Source organism: Gallus gallus, chromosome 2, assembly GCF_016699485.2.
Source record: "Gallus gallus isolate bGalGal1 chromosome 2, bGalGal1.mat.broiler.GRCg7b, whole genome shotgun sequence".
NCBI lineage: Eukaryota > Metazoa > Chordata > Aves > Galliformes > Phasianidae > Gallus > Gallus gallus.
Genome location: NC_052533.1, coordinates 84,715,552 through 84,732,106, shown reverse-complemented (window position 1 = coordinate 84,732,106; position 16,555 = coordinate 84,715,552). Strand labels below are relative to the sequence as shown.

The window sequence follows — 16,555 nt, the reverse complement described above, 5'->3', positions numbered from 1 at the left end:
GGTTGCCAAGGAGCCAGGCATTCAACATTCTGCAGGTCAGTTCTTTGAACTTCTAGGTTTGTCTGTCCACCATTTTGTTGGCAGGCTAACAAGGCAGCTCTTCTCCAGCAGTCTGGCCAACATGCTGTAGGTGAGATGGGAATGCAAGATCTTACACGAGTCCTCTCTGTATGAGAAGTCTGCAGAGTAAATAAAAGGTTAAGATCCAGTTACCAGTAGGGAGCTCAAGACAACAGAAGTAAGCTCTTTGACGTAAAGTACAGGTTGCCTGGATGAGCTTACTTAGAAACACTTCACCTAATAAGGAAGCCGTTAAGCAGCAGCGGTGACCAAAGTGTTGCTAATGTTTGCCCATTTGTGTAATGCTCATCATCAGGTCTTGACTGCATCTTCCCACCACTGAAGAAGCATATTTCTGATAGACGCTTTGGCCTCTTCTGCATTAAGCAGATTTCTACCACTTGCCTCTGCACAGAGACAGCATCACTGTCACAGTCTTACTTAAAGCTGAGGCTGGATAGAAAAGAGCAGAATTATTATAAAAAAGCAATGGACTGACACTGTTTTCAGGATTCCTTTTGTTCCTAGTTTAGTTAAGTGTCATTTGCTTCTAACTCTGCTGGCTAGATGTTTTTTATCATGTTTCTCCTTTTATACAATTTCTGTAATGCTTAGCTTCAAACTTACATTATTTATATTCGTTTCATTCTGGTCATAGAACCACACTGCTTCAGTTAAAGGCTTACTTTGACTAAGTAAATGCTTATTTCATAAATATTAAACAGAAGGATGAAGAGTATTCTCATCAAAATCTTATTATGGGTGCTATGCTGAGAATTTACCATATGTTTATACAGATTTTAAAATAATGAACGACAGTCAGAACACTTTGAGTGGTTATGGATATATTCCCTCCGTTCCATTTTAAAAATACATATGCCTACGTATATATAACAAATATAATTTTGTGCTTGCTTTTTTCCTTTAGTAGGTTGCTTTGTAAGCAGTGTGGCTATTTTTTCCACTTTTTCGGATTGTGTAGTTTGAGTACAATGTGAATTAGTTCCAATCATCTCTCACATACTTCTGTTTGTTTTTTTTCTCTTACTGATTTGATTCATAATTATTTACAGCAATTCTAAATTGGCCCTATTAAAGCATAAAGTCTAGAACATACTGGGTATGCAGTTTTGTATTTCTTTCTGTTTCCACATAAGAAATGTAAATCAGTCTCCATCTCTGCCAATGAATTACACACCCCTAGGCTGATAATCAAACACTTTCTGTGGTACACAATGCCTCTAGGTCAAATACTCTTACAGGTCAGGAAATATTTATCTGTAGTTTTACAGGTTCTGAGGGTAGAAGTGTAGCTTTTGCTGAAATGTTTGTCAGTCAGAGTAAAAAGCTCCCGTGATAATTCTTTTCTTCCACGTACATTATTAAAGAAAACTTTTTGAGCTTACTCTATGCTGAGCTTTGATGGAAGGAAAAACATGCCCACTACATCCATACTGTGATTTTTCTGTTGGAAGGGTAGTGCTTGATATTTTAAGACCTTTGCTACCAGGCTGCCAATAGCTTGGGAGTGGTGAAAGCAACAATATCCTTCACTGTTCTTGTTGTTTCATTCCTTATAATATATCTGTTGTTTAAACATTTGATTTGCATGCTTCCTTCTATGAGCTTTCAGCAAATAAATGAAAGGTGTTCTCATAAGCAAGCAGTCTGAATATCTCTTTGCTTGTTATTGACAACAAAGAGGTCAAGGCACTGAATGCCCTCCTTCCCTCACTCTTTACCAGCAAGACTGTCCTTTGGGACTTCTGGGTCCTGGAAGACACAATGAAAGACTGAAGCAAGGAGGGTGTACCTTCTGTGGGAGATCAAGGTGAACACATGCAAGACCATGGGCCCTGTTGGGTTGCATCCATGAGTGCTGAAGGAAATGGCAGATGTCATTGTGAAGCCACTCTATAGTCTCCTTAATTGTGGCAAAAGGGACTAGTGCCCAAAGACTGGAGGAAAACAAATGTCATTCCTTTCTTCAAGAAAGGCAAATAGGATGACTTGGGGAACTATAGCCTGGCCAGTCTCACTTCAATCCCTGGGAAGGTGGTAAAGCATCTAATTGTGGAATTCATTCCAGGCAGGTGAAGGAGAACAAAATCATAGTAGTCAACATGGTTTAGATGATTACCAGAGCACTGTTCTAATACACTGGCATTTAGAAAGTCTTCATTTTTTTCCTCATACTGTGATTAAGTTTGTTCTCAATAATTAATATTGAACTAAATGCAAGATTTTTTCTGTCTTTTTGTTGCCCACTTAATGTTTCTGTGTGTAGTTAGGAGACTCTTTTAAAGAGTGGTTTATTCCCATTGGGTAGATCATCCCAGAGTACACGTTGCCTTTGTTGTTTTTTCCCGATTCTCTCCTGTATCCCACTGAGAGTAGGAACTGATGGAACAACTCTGTGGTGCTTAGCTGCCTGCCTGTTCAAATCACAACACAGAACATGCATTTAAGACACCAAACCATATATATGTTTAGAAAACATAATAAAATCTCTGTAGACATGTTAAATGCAATAACATTTGAGAGATGGATAATGACGGACACATACTTTTCCTCTATGTTAGAAAAATATTAAACTAGGACTGATTTATTCATAATAACGTGATTTCATTAATAGTCTCCATTCATGAAAGCAACCTGTATCATTTGGCATTTCTGTGTTTTCTCATACACAAAATAAATACCCTAGCAGAACCTGAATTGCTTACACTTCAAAGATTTTCATAGCTTTGCTCAGATTATCCCTGATTTATAAAATACTAAGTATTAGTGATGAAATTATGTAACGTCCTGGGCTCTATTATAGGTATTATTGTTTTAAAATGTATAAAAACAAAGTAAACTCCTAGTAGCACTTAAAGTGAGTTTGACAATTTCACAATATATTGCAAGATTAATACTTATGAAATATGCATTTATTCAACTTAAAAAAAACACTCTTAGGAATACAGTGCGGTTCATAGAATCACAAAGGTAGGAAAAGGCCTCCAGGATCTGTTCACCTACCACCGATATTTCTCCTCTAAACCATGTTCCTTAGTACAACATCTATATTTTTCTTAAACACCAGCAGGGGTGATGATTGTTCAACCCCGTCCCTGGACAAAGCATTCCAGCACCAGACCACTCTTTCAGAGAAGAAATTTTCCCTAATATCCAACCTGAATGGGGCCAGGATGCAGACCTGTGAGTCAGAAGTTTGCATTCTATTTTTGAATGTGCCAGAAGGCATTTCCTAAATTTATCAGCATCTATATTTATCTCTTTTTTTTTTCCTCCATCCCCTTTGTTGTATATTTGGAAACTCAAAAGAAAGACAAGAAACTTTTTTAGAGTACGGGTGTCACCATCCAGTTAGAGTTGTATCCTGACTGTTGAAGAAAGTAGTACAAGTTACTTCAGTATTTTCAGGTCTTGAAATGTTATTCCATTTCGAATCTCGTTCATTCACATCTATCCACATGGCATTATATTAACAAAAATACAGAAAACTCTTTTTTTTTTTTTTTTTTCTCATAGAATTCTTCTACAGTACTGCTGATTTGGACAAAATCAGCTGATCAGTTTTTGTTTTTCCTGCAGAGTTCTGTACCATCAGCAACAATGTCATTCTTCAAACTTTTTTCTAAGCCAATAAATTTCTAGTAATTGATGGTGCAGTATTTAAAGTGAGAATTCATGAAAATCTTCTCTTCAAAGTCTCATATTTCATTGCTAATCTACAGAGGGAGAAATTTGTATCTATTTCTATTCCAGGACAGAAAGAACTGCTGAAAATTCTGATGAAGTCAATTAGATTCTGTTAAGGAGTTTTACAAAGTAGTAATCATTAATTATAAAGGAGTTCATATGATTACGATTTTTAAATAGGATATCTGGTGGCTGGGGAACATCAGCTAAAAGCAATAAACTACATGGTACTCAACTGACAAAAATTTCTCCTCTATAACATTACAACAATCAAATATCTTTCCAACAATGCCAATACAATGAGAACAACAATGTTAAACCCACTGTTGCATGAAATAACAAAATTTATTGAGGCAATTTGTCTTCAATCTGTGTTTTATGAATAATATATAGATAAAAAGATGGGCATGGACAGCGTAGCTTCAGCTATATTTTGGAAATTTCAAGTGTCTATATTAGAACAGAAGAGCCAGACAGCAGTAACTTACAGTGAGATGTATGCATAACTTACTTTACTTTTAGTACCATAACCTTTTTTGAAAGGTTGATTTTTTTGAAATTTTTGGGATTTTAGTCCTAAACTCAAGCTGTTAAATAAAATGAATCTTGGGAAGCATGACTGGAGACAACTTACATAACATTTCAAGATTTTTCATCTTTTAAATACTAACTCACAAATACACATACTAGAAGTAGGCTGTCCAGTGATGATTTACCACCTGTATTCTGCTTTTGTTTTCTTTTTGGTTTTTGATTGTGACTTTGATATGTAACTGGGCCTGATGTCTACTGTCACATATAAAATTAACGCATGCTCCATTTGCATTCAAGGTTGTATTCAAAGTTTTGGACCTAATGTTTTACTGGATAATCCTTATTGAAGCTATTATATTGGCCTTGATTGTTGCTGTATCATTTTCTTTCTGAAGAGTACATACACTTCTGTTCTTGCGAATCCATTCTGTTCTTACAGTCCTTTGGAAAATGATTTTGTGTTTTCACAAATACTTCAACTCCATCCAAAAGTGGTTTACTCTTTTGTTGTTGTTGTTGTTATTTTCTTTCATGTAATGCGTGTGCTCTATTTTTCACTGTAACTCTGATTAAGCATTAAAATATGTTATCATTCTTTGCTGTGTCTCTACTAACTTCATGAACATATCAAATTCTTGGTTGGACCTTTCCCAGTTTACTTCTAGGTAGTGTACATACACTGGATCCCTTAGTTTCTCACAACAGCTTTTTCAACCACCTTTTCTTTTTTTAATACGTTTTTTTCTATTTTCTGTTTTCAGATATCAGGGGAGGTTTTCCACTTGTAAATAGTGAACATTTTCTCTTGAAGTCCGTGGATGAGATATCTTCATAATCTGAATGCTAAAGTTGAAAAGGAAAAAGCAAGTCTTCACAGAATCAAAGAATGGTTTAATTTGGAACCATTGGAGTTTAACTGGTCCAACTTCCCTCCTGAAGCAGAGAAAAATTTTGATAGGATTCTCCATAGATGCTAAGGTCAAGCTCCAAATGCCTGCTCATCAAGTACTTTCATCTACATACAATACAGTAGTCCAACTTGCAGACTTCTGTCTTGTATTCCTCCATAATAGGCCCCAGGTGTTTTTTTTCTGAAAAGTTATGAGCAGGTTTTTTTTTTTCCTGAAGATCTATTGGGTCCTTTTTGGCTTATTCCATTTTACCATATGTATACTTAGAGTGAAACTTCTTTTTTCTTCTATTGATGAGGAATGTGAGAAGGGCTTCTATTTTTTCCTGTTACCTTCTACATAGTAATTGCTGCTGGTAACATCTCTCCTCTTAGTAAATGGGAGATAACATCTTCCCAAGATACACTTTTATTTTGTACCCATGCTTTGCTATTATTTCTTGTATTTGCTATGTTATGGATGAAAAAGGTTTTATCACATAACATTCTTCATTTTCTCCCGGTTCATAAAAAAAATCGATACTCTTATTAGAATTAGTGACTACATAAGAGACTCTCAACCTCCTACTGAACTGTATGGAACTATTTTATGCAATTCTTATAAACACTCTCTGAAACTCAGGGGCACCCAGCAGAGATACACATTTTTTTAATGGGTTCTGAAGTTTTTTTTTTTTTTTAATGTTAGTACACATTTTTGAAGGGCTGCTCACAATGGATAGCACAGACACCAAAAAACATTTATTGTACCAAAATAGTATAAACACTCTTAAGAAATCACATTGTGGTCCGTTATTGTCGCTTTGTCACTCAATACGCCACGTTTAGCAGGTATTTACTTCACGTTAGAGAAGAAGTTAAAGTAGCACTGAAGTAGCTCTCAGAGTGGTATTTCTGGATAATGCGAATAATAACTAAAGAAATATGAAATATTTTCTAGCATAAACAAACAAATTAATGCCAGCCATCTACATGGATCTGAAGTTTCCTTTGGTTTGTCTAAGTCACAAGCAGAATTTCTACCTTCTGTCCTTCTCTCTTTGGTCATTAATTGTCACAAGCTCTTCTTTGTTGTGGCAATTTCTAACTGCCTGCAGCAATTCACTTTGTTTTCTTTGTCATTTTTTTCCCTATTTCCTGGGTCTCTCGGCTTTTCTTGTGAATGTTTACGATTTTTCCATGTGTGTTTTTTTTCTGTTATCTTTTGCACACTCTTAATCTCTTACACTGTAAATTCTTTTGAGGAGACAGAGCATACATGAACACATTATTGTCAGATCTCTGGGTTTCAGCACAGCCATGCTGATTGTCTGAACATAACCTATGCTACAGCATGTGTTTGTCTGTGCAAGAGTTAAAAAGCCAATTTTTATGTTCATAGCAGCATTTAAAATGTGTATTTAAAAGGAAAAATATTTGCAACAAGGGATGAATTAACATTTACAGGTAATCTCTTAATTGTCTTTTTAAAGTAACCTTTCTAATTAAGAGATGCCACAATAAATTAAATTTAATTTTAAAGAGTCAAGATACTACTCGTAGTGGGATGATGGATGCTTTTAATGACAAGTCATATAACATACACAATCACAAATGAATATTCATGCTGAAAGTGTCTATAGCTACTGATAATATTTCACTTGTTCTATGAGGGAGCAAAGTAATCATGTACCACATCTAGTGAATAATCAAAGACAGCAAGTAGATAAGAGACAACTCAGGGGATGAAATTTTTTCAGATAAATCATTTGTTAAACAATTACTACTAATGAGCATATTCATAAAAATCAAGCTATTCATTGATAATACATCCAGTGACTAGAAGTCTATGTTTGATGACTACATTATTTACTATGAATAGTTCATCCATCTTTAAAGCTTTTATTTTTCTTTTAAAGTGTGAACAAAGTGTGAAATTATCTCTGAAATTTGGGGGAAAAAAAATCCTGCCAGCAGGTTTCCTGCTTGACTTTGGGCAAACCACTGAAAATCAGGCTGTTCTACTTGTTCATGCTGCCCAAGATTCCTTTGCTATTTTCACAATACTTGTGTCAGAATTTCTTTCTTTCTTTCTTTCTTTCTTTCTTTCTTTCTTTCTTTCTTTCTTTCTTTCTTTCTTTCTTTCTTTCTTTCTTTCTTTCTTTCTTTCTTTCTTTCTTTCTTTCTTTCTTTCTTTCTTTCTTTCTTTCTTTCTTTCTTTCTTTCCTTCTTTCTTTCTTTCTTTCTTTCTTTCTTTCTTTCTTTCTTTCTTTCTTTCTTTCTTTCTTTCTTTCTTTTTTAAGGAGAGCAAGACCAAGTGTGAGTGATATCTTTTTTCTAGCTGTGCATAAAGGAGGGCTTTAGTTTCTTCAAATGCTTGAGCTACTGGTATGCAAGCTGTTCTAGTCTGGGGTCTTATCCAGTCATGTCTAATCCATTCTTTCCCCAGCTGTTTTCTTCACCTTTGACAGAGACCCCCAACACTGAGCTCTAACTGTTTATTGCACAACACTGATCTTGTTTTTGTGGTGAGATGCTAAGAGCAGAGTGGTGTGAGGTGTGGTGGTATGGAGGCTGGGACCAAGCCTGCTGGGATGCTGTTTTGAAGGCTGGTTGATGAGTCACGTTGAACTTGGCCAGTGACAAGTGCTTGTCTGTGCAACTTTCAGACTTGAAGCATGCCCCAGACCTGCATGTAAGCTCCCCTTCTTGGAGAGCCAGCTGGTGCAAGCTGGAGTACAGGTTGGCAGGTTGGGGCTCCAGTTCAAGGTCTGACGCCAAATGAAAATGGTGTGTCCTTGAAATCCCAGATTCAGCTTCACATGAATATTTGTCAAACTCATTTTTTCAGAGCCATGAGCTGGTCTTCAGTTTCATCTGGTTTCTGTCAAGAGTGAGGTGGAGAAAATGACGTATAAAAGATAAATAATTGAATAATTCTCTGGCCTCAGGAGTGGGATTCTCTATCCTCTTGTACTACACATTGCCTGTGTGAAGTAGGAGGCACAACATTTTCCAGATCTTTCTTCCTACTTTGATGCCTGGTTTTCGAATGTGTTGAATACTTCTCACTGCAGCCCAATCAGTGCTTCTTGATTTTGCACATTTGCAGAGCTAGCTGATAGCTATAAACCTATAATGTGTGAGATGCTGACCATATGACAAAAAAAATAACAAACACAGTAAAAGTTTTCTGTGACTGGACCAGTGTGTGAAGTGTGGATGAGTGCTGTAATAACATTTACCTGTTTGGCTTCACTGCTCTGTTATGTCTTAGCAGAAATGTGCATGGGAGGAATAAAGAAAGTGAAAATGGGATAAAATATAACCTTATTCTGCCACAGATAATTCACAACATACTGGTTTTCCACCTTTCTTTGTTAGGAAATTGATTTTACAGATTAGAGATACTACATTTTCTTTGTCTGTCTTGTTTTCAGCCTGATGTCATACAGGAAAGTATTAGTCAAACTTTAGAAGATGCACTTTTTATACAAGAATTAAAAGATGAGTAAGGAAAATTCTGGAGAAGGGAGCTCCAGATTGTGCTGAAAGAACATCTGTCTGACTGACTACTCCTCAAAGATCAGTCTTGAGAAAGAACTCATTAAGTATTTTTATTAATGACCTTGACAACAAGAATGGCAGTGTGCTAAATGTGCTGATAAGAAGCAGTTGTGAAGTACTGAAAATATTCAGGAACAGTGAGAATATCATTCAGGATACATTTCAGAATATCACTGGCATCTAGTGTAGCAGAGGTAGGATTCAGTACAGTAGCTGGAAGTGGAGCTAAGGATGAATAACACAGATTTCATCAATAAATTTGGAATTTATCAACTCAACAATTTATGGGGATAAAGAAATGGGGAGTTATTAATTTGTTCTCTGAATATATGAGGCATCAGTCTGACACAGCTTCGAAAATATATGTGAAAGCTTGAGATGAAGCATTTTGAATACAGATAGGAAAGTATTAGTGCTAATGTGTAAAAACTTGTCTGCAATATTTTATTCAATTCTGGATGGTTATGCTTAATGAAGATGAATCCAGACTTGAACAGGTGCAGAGGAGGAGGATTAAAATGAGTGGGACAATGGAAACTTAGCAGAGGGAGATTAGAAGAGCACTGTTTGGTTTAGTGAAAATCAGAGAGATGATGTATTTGGTGTTTATAGGAAAATCAGTTAACACAGTGTGGATAATATTGGCTCAAAGTAAAAGAGTATAAACTGAATCTAGAAATTTGTCTGGAAGTTAAAGAAAGTGTAGAACAGATTTCCAACAGGAAAAGCAACTATTTAATTTTTGTCTGGATTTTGATTTATTTTAGGAATCCTTTTCTAATAGTAAAATGGAAAGGCATCCGGATCAGAAGATCCCATCTGCTTGTTCCTATGGAAATATATTAGGCATAAAATCCTGAGAGACAGTTTGCTTGGAATTGGGCATTAAGATAGGGTCTGGGGAGGCTAGGACTGTTTATGGGCCCAGAATGGACATTGCAGTGAGGTTCAGTTGAGGTTAATAAAGAAGGGGCATAGACAGAAGCAAATACAAGAGAAATGGCTTAAATGAGGAGTGAGCAAGAGGCTAAGGTGGATTTTCAGTGTCTGGCAGACTGGAGAAGAACTGAAACAGGGTTCAGGAGATTGGTTGAATGCAGTGAGGATGTGGAGAAGCGATCTGCGCAAAGAAGAGGACTATGAAGGAGGAACCTCTGGTTCTTTCTAAAAGAAAACTGACAGGAAACGCACATTAGAAAGTGATACTATAAGTCCTGTAGTGGGATACTTAACAGTTATTTAAATTGCTCTGAAGTCAGGATGCTCTAAAAAAGTTGTAGAGTCTGAGAAAATCTGGTATGACAAAAATAACCGTAATTATGCTCTAATTAAAGAACAGTAAAAAGAATCACTTTGTTTTTAATTCAATTGTTACTTTATTTGTTCAGGACGAGATCTTTCCTTCAAATCTAAAAAAGATGGCATTCTGGTCCTACTTTATTTTCAGGAGCATAAAAACCAATAAATAGTCCTAACTTTTATTTGTTCAATTTATTGTTTAGATTTCCTTAGCAATGCACTATGTCCTTAGTTTGGGGCTCCTAAAATAAACTTAATTTATAATGCTCAGTTTTAATGAGGCAGTAAAGTTCTATGAATGATCCAAAATGGATGAAGTCTGAGAAAGAATAAGGCTACCTGCAATTAAGCTTGGGATTGTGTTCAGAAAACACAAACCTACTGCAACATAAGATGACAGAGATTAAAATACAGAGAATAGATAATCAGAGATTTAAAAAGATGCTAAAAAAAATTGGAACATTCAGTTCTTGCTGCATTTATATTCACTGCTTTAAAGCACTTGAGACATGTAAAGAGTTTATTATTTTTTTTTTCCACAGGGCAGACAATATCACCAGGTTGGTAAATCTTGCTAAATTCCAGCATGACTATAAACAGCCACAAGAGAATTACTGAATATTTTCAGTAAAATGATGACAGTTTATCATTTGTCAGCATCTACCTTCCTTGTATTTTCTGTCTTGCAAACAAATGTGGAGGTGTTTATCTGGACAAAAACTGATCCATTCCTTGATGGCCACATGTTCCTCATCTAGCACAAATATGCGCTGGTGGAAGGCAAAGAAATAAACATTTTTGAGATCTGAAGAAAACTATAACGTTTGTACTTAGGCAGACCAGGTTCTGATACTAAAAATCGACTTCCTGCATTAATTTTCCTTTGAAGTTATTTAATCCCTTTCATAATCTGACTGGGACTTGACACCTCGCATAGAAGGTATATTTTAAAAGAATTTTATTTTGGTTCTTCTCCTGTCCTTGTGTAGATTACTAAAATAGTAGGAAACAGTGCAACAGTGAGATGGTTTTAATTTTTCAAAGTAGTTACTAGGAGCAGAATGGAAATATTTAGTTGCTATAGGTATCCATATTGCCTTTCTGTGCTTAGAGAAAAGTTATGGATGTTCTGTTTTGCATGAAAAAAAGCTGTATCTTTCATATCTTTTCATAAAACTTAACATTTTGGAGAGAGACGCCGTTTGAATACTACTTAATCCAGGGAGCACACCATCTACTTGTGTTTCTCCTGGACATCTACTCTCATGCAGTCCTGCCACAATGCTGGATCACAGTGTATTTGATTAAAGTAAAATAAAACTTATATTATCCATAGGGAAACCAAAAACACCGCTACCTTTATGCACCCTAAAGGGTACATATGTACAACAGACAGGAATGAAGTGTGGTCATATGTATGGTTCTAAAGGATAAGCTGAATACAGTTGGGTGCCCAGAATAGAGCTTATTGTTGGGGATCATTACTGAATGTGGGATATCTGTGAGTACTATTGTCACAAACGTGACTTTAGGGACACTCCTACAGGTGTGTGAACAGATTTTTCAAATAAGGCCGTAAATACAGGGAAGGAGAGGAGATTAGGAAATTCACAGACATCTGTCTCTTTTCTTTTGGGGTTTATCATTCATGCTTCATCACAAGACTAAGTGCTGGGAAAAAAGGTTGATATTGTATGGCAAGTAGACATGCAGACATGGCCACTGCTCCCAGCGATGCAGGTAATGGCAGGAACAGTGCAGAGCGAAGAGTTGCTCTATGGTTTGGCAAATTAAATGTAACCCACTGGATAACCTGGACTTAACACTGCTTCCTAATCCATATCACCATCACTATTGCCTGTGCTAATCAGCTAGGGTTGGATAAACTGCTTTCACATGGAAGGTAAACAGACTGAAAACCAAATTGTAAACTTGAGTAAGACTTTTGCAAGTTGTTCTCCTTGCCCTATCCTGAGTATTTATGACTGCATACTAAATCCATATTGTGTGGCAATGTTTTATAATACAGAATGTATTGGGTTCTTCCCTCTCCTTATCTTATCTTTAATTTTATAACTATAATATTCAGTGGTTAAAAGTAATAACATTAACAATGTAGTCATTGACATAATCAGGAGGCAGTAGCTGTCCCTGAAATGTCTTATTCCTGTCACTGGGTTGTGCTGTTATAAATCGTGCCTTCCTTCTATAGGAAGATGAGTAAAAAAATGTTACCTGTGTGCATTTAGGTCAAGAGGTTCAGTGTAAGTAGCTGCTGACAATGCCAAAGACACAGGAAATCAGATGGGAAGGGCATGTGGGGAATAGTCTTCTACTCTCTGTGTGTAGCTCTAGTGCTCAGTGCTTTGGTACAACTGATTGCTCTTTTCCCTGTTTTATATTGTACATTAATATTCAGAGTGAAATCACATCACACCAGGAGAGACCCCAGGTGTGGACTGGGAGATCTGATCACAACTCTCTGGAAGGAACGATGTGTCCTCTTCTTTGGTACGATTTGTTGTTCTGTTGCACAAAATTCTAGTTATCCAATGTTGCAAAAGCAATAACAAAGGTTATTAAAATACCCTATGCATGCACCAATTTGTGGACATAAAGATTTATATTCTCACAAGGTCATTATTGGCAAAATCTTCAATTCTGGCAATATTTATTTCTTGTTTTACAAAAAATCTGATACTAAGCACAACAGGTGCCAATTTCCACTCAATATTTAGACACATCCATTGCAGAAATCCTATACTTCAGGAGAGAAGAGTTATAAAGACAATAGCAACAACTGTTTTGCGTTATCATTTCTACTGAGTAATTTTTTTACAGTGAAGGCTTTAGCAAAGATTTTTTGAAAAATTAATCGCTACTCTTTCTCTGTGCATAGACCAGATGGGTCTGGGAAAATTAAGCCCTGTAAGTTTCTCACTATTAACAGAATGGTTATTGAAGAGTATGGTGTGGAATACTCATTTCATGGGAATGCCCACATCATTACTACTCTCTTTGTAATCTTGTGTAGCATGGTAATGTGATTAAGCATTGTGAAGTTCTATTTATTTTTCTCAAAAATTATTCTGTTTCTCAAAGAAAAGAGTAAATTTGAACCCCAGACTTGGATCAAAATACAAACATTGATGCAAAAGAGAGTATTTGAAAGGGATGATATGAATGTGTATTTTTAGTTCAATGTCTTTTTAATGCTCTCTGCTTTTAATATTTATCTATGCATGTTTGTTAACTAATTTAAACCTAGTTTCTTAATATTATATGAGGCAAACGTGGTAACCTTAATAACCAGGGAACTTTGGGACCTCTGTTACATTGGAGATAGATTACAGCTTTAGAAGGGACAGCTAGGATTGTCTATGGGAATAAATATGGATGTGTTGAACAGAGTACATCTGGCTGTTCAATACAGTGGTATTATTCAGAGAAAACTGTGCTGAGCTTTCAGTAATACGGTTGCTCCTGATACTCATGCACAGACTGCCATGAACCTTAAACACGCCATGAACCTTAAAAAGCTGAAGACCATGAGGTTAATATGCCCATAGAAACAAAGCTGTAGCAACATGTTTCCATACACAAGTTGTAGAGATCTTCACATACAGTCACTCTACAAAATACATCACCAGATGTGCTGGGACAGACACATAGCATTGCTTTCAGTAAAGTGTCTATTATTTAGCAATTGAGAACAAGTTGATGTCCCTCCAACAGTGCTGACAGGTTTGAGTAGAAGAAACAGTAGTAATTCAGGAAGTTAGTGACAAAGATGGAGGGACTCTCCCCTTCCTTGCTCAGTGAATCTTCTCTTGAAGTGCTCTGGGAAGATATACAGCAAGGAGAGGCGGGCGGGTTCACAGATGTGCGCATCTTGCAGAAACCAAAATCATCTTCCAGGGCTGGGTCCTAAGCATTTTCCACAAGATACGGCTCCAGGGTATGAAAGCCTTTATAACATGCAGCTTGCACTTTGCCCAGGAAAAAAAAAAAAAGAAAAGAAAAAAAAAAACCATACACAAGCTAAAAAAAAGATTTTTCATTTCTATTTATGCCCTCTGAAGAAAGGAATGCAAGGAGGTAATTTCTGGAGTTTGGGGCTTGAAAATAGCTTTTCAGTCATAAACACAAAACAGCCCCCAGAGACATCTGAAGAGAACATACGAGACATTTGAAGAGAACACACCCTTTCTTCTATGTAGCTAGAAAGTTTTGCCTGCTTCTGTGCTTATAAATTACTGAGGGTGGTGGAAATAACATAGTTAATGAAAGAATAAATAGACAAGCAGATGTAGCATAACTTGGTGAATTCACCTGAACACTACAGCTCTATTTATTTATAGTTAGGCTGAGCGCTTTTAAGAAAATTATGAAATGAGCCAATGTTGGATTAGGGATCTTCAGCTGAAGACCTCTGCACTCTTCAGAAGGCTATCTTTCTCCAAGATTACAGGGTTGGCAATAACAAGTAAAAAATACAGATCCAGAATGAATAAGACACAGAATCACAGAATTACAAGTATCGGAAGGGACCTATGGGGATCATCAACTCCAGCTCCTCTGCTAAAGCAGATTCCATAGATTACGTTGCACAAGAAAGCACCGAGTCAGGTGGTACCAGAGAAATTGCAGCACCATCAAGTTCTTTCCAGTTCCACCTGCCCACTATAAATAGTAGTCCCCTGTGTTGACACAGTACAGTTCATCTCTGCTAAACCATGTTGTCATATCTCCATGGGAATCCATATGTTATGGTCTCAGCAAAGCTTGAGGGCTTCCTTCCAGCCCTCTCTTCCAAAATAATAGTAACTGTTTCCCAAGAAGAGTGACCTCTCTTTTACTTCTTGTAATCATGATTTTTTCCATGATTTCAACTTACATTATGCTTCAGGTTCGAACCTTAAAACTACTTTGGTTCAGTGGGAGTCTGGCAAAGGGCTTGTTGAGAATGTTGTAGCTCTGCTGCATTTTGGATAAGTCTAGTTTAGTGCTGACTCACGTCTTGCTAAGGATGTCCAATTCTTATCTCATGTATTTAGGTTTCACTCTCTTGTTTAATTTATGCAAAAATTGAAAAAAAGTGACAGACTTAGCACAAGCTTGCTGACATTTCTAGGTTGTGACTCGTCAGAAATTCTGGAACAACACTTCTAACCACACGAACCTATTTTTCTATGGCTATTTTTCTCTCTACAAAACGATGTATGGTGCAGATCAGGAGGCCACTTTGCTGCAGTTTGTTACTGAAGTGGAAATAGTAGTGAACATTCAACATCTAATTTAGCCTGCTACCAATTAAGAGTAATTCAAGGTTCTTGGCTTTATTTTATTGGTAACTGACATATCATCAACAAAGTGTTTGGACAGAATGATAGCCATCCTCACTGAGGAAAATATGTAAACAGCAGTTTACTTAGTGGCAACAAACTCTTACCTAGACAAGACAAGCAGTTAAGTGAAATGAGGTTTTGCGGTGTGCTGGGCACAAGGGTCAGGTCTGAGTACTAGATAGGAGTGCAATGTGAAGGCAGCAGTAATACACTCTTCTCTTCAATATTAGGATTTTAGGTCTAGAAAGTGAAAAAGTCCAGTCATTTTCCCAGCCTAATCTTGAAATAGAGCATCAGCAAAGCTTTCAAAAGTAAACTTAAGCCAATTGGAAGCATAGCTTAAAAATTCCATTCCTTATTTATAGCTTCATATAAATGAATAAAGTAAACGTCACTTTAAACATGGAAAATCACATTCAGTATTCCTGAAATACAGAGTTAACACACTGGTAGCACACCTTGAAGAAAACTCTAGTAAGTATGGAAGTTTCAGGATAAACATCAGAGCAGAGCTGAGCATTGCTTTGCTCTGAAAAGTCATCCATCTAATGGCTTGTCTCTGAATCAGAGATTTTAATCCTCTTAGAAGACTTAAAGTGATCTACTTTGAGAATTACTCTGCCATTTCTATATTTAACTAATGGCAAATCTTCAACAGGAAATTCACAGCGTTACAAAATTTTGATCCTGTAGTCTCTTAGTGAGAAAAATGTGTCCATTTTCCTGGGAACTGAGGATATAAGATGCTTAATGCTTAGGTTAAGACTTTTGAAAAATGTGTGATGGGTTTCTTCACCTTCCTTTGAAAAAATCTAAAGTGACTGCGTAGATATAGGTAAAAAAAAACAACAATATAACACTGCACAGACATCTCATCTGGATGTCCCTGTGCTGGACAGATAAAGATCCTCCTGTTACAAGCTTTTTAATTTCACTAGTATTAACATGGAAGTCATAAATGAAGTGACAAATATAGAATAATTAATATGACAGATAAACTCTGCAATCACCTCACTTTGCCCCCAGAGCAAAGAAGTGCTAAGAGCTAGACACAAACATGCATCCAAGCTCAGATTAATGGATTTTTCTCAAGTACTTGTACACCCTCAGTCATGTCCACATCATCTGTGAACATTACTTACTTGCAATT

General features: G+C 36.5%; 1 long non-coding RNA gene across 1 annotated transcript; it reads left to right on the top strand.

Moving 5' to 3' along the window:
* Positions 1–5,348, top strand: LOC121109634. The gene is made up of 2 exons (XR_005857334.1): positions 1–130; positions 5,064–5,348. It is a non-coding gene; the product is annotated as an uncharacterized LOC121109634 (long non-coding RNA).
* The last annotated feature ends 11,207 nt before the right edge of the window (positions 5,349–16,555 follow it).